This window comes from Brassica oleracea, chromosome C3 (assembly GCF_000695525.1).
Source record: "Brassica oleracea var. oleracea cultivar TO1000 chromosome C3, BOL, whole genome shotgun sequence".
Taxonomy (NCBI): Eukaryota; Viridiplantae; Streptophyta; class Magnoliopsida; order Brassicales; family Brassicaceae; genus Brassica; species Brassica oleracea.
In genome coordinates, this window is record NC_027750.1 from 62598152 (window position 1) to 62599409 (window position 1258).

Below are 1258 nucleotides of genomic sequence, written 5' to 3' on the forward strand. Positions count from 1 at the left end.
GATGCAAAAATTGTTATCAAATCTTTATTATTCATAATCATTAATTGTCATATATATGTAAATCATATTAGGTAATTCCGTAGCTTTTATTTAAGGAAAGAATACACAATTTTTATATTTTAGGTTAAACAAATTATGACATAAAAACCTTATTTTTCCCTCGAAGACATTCTTGAAAAAAGTGAACAGTATTGTTTTCACAGTTAAATTATTTTGACTTTTATCTTCCATATGGTTTTGAAAGCTCTTAAATCAACCATCGAATTAATATATGTCATTTTAATGTTTTTAGTCGTATACTTAAAGAAAACTTACATTTTTGTAATTTAAAATCGTTTTAAAAAATTTCAAAATATAACATATAAGAAAATTCTAATATATAAGAAAAATATAACATATAAGGTGCCATCATTTTTGTATTTTAAAGTCATTTTTAAAAATATATATAACATATAAGGTTTCCTCATTTTTGTAATTTAAACTCATTTTAAAATATTCAAAATATAACATATAAGAAAAAATCTAATTTTTTATTATATGGTTAATGTGATTTTTTAATTATTTTTAATAAAATAAATTTAAACAAAAATGAAGAAGGATGCAAAAATTGTTATCAAATCTTTATTATTCATAATCATTAATTGCCGTATATATGTAAATCATATTAGGCAATTCCGTAGTTTTTATTTAAGGAAATAATACACACTTCTTATATTTTAGGTTAATATAATGTTCTCTAGTGTTATATAATTATGAAATATTGTGACACTATTAGATTAAACTATAGTTTATATTAGATGTTTTAAAATTCTTTGAAATGAGATTTAGAAGGCATTTAGAGTGCCACCTAGAATTTGAGATTTTTTTAATTAATACAAAATTAAGGTTCTAATTGTTCAAATGCTTCCCAATTAATATATAGGGGATATTCCACTTATAAATCTCAGCCCATATTTTCATTAGGTCTATTCTATAAATGTTACACAAACACATTTAAACCGTTTCGTTTTGAGTCATGCGGTTTCAACAAGAGCATTTCCCCGGCAAATATGCTTAGTAAATAAAATTCATTATGTATTTTGTAAAAAATATAGTAAAAGTTGGTTAATAATTTTTTCTTAATATGTGAGTTATAAACGTGAAATAGATTTACAAACTCAAGAAAATAGCACTAACAATACTTATTTTTAGGAATATACTGTACTAAATGAAACTTAGAATAATTAATCCCTAAAAGTTTGCATTATCAAAGAGGGTT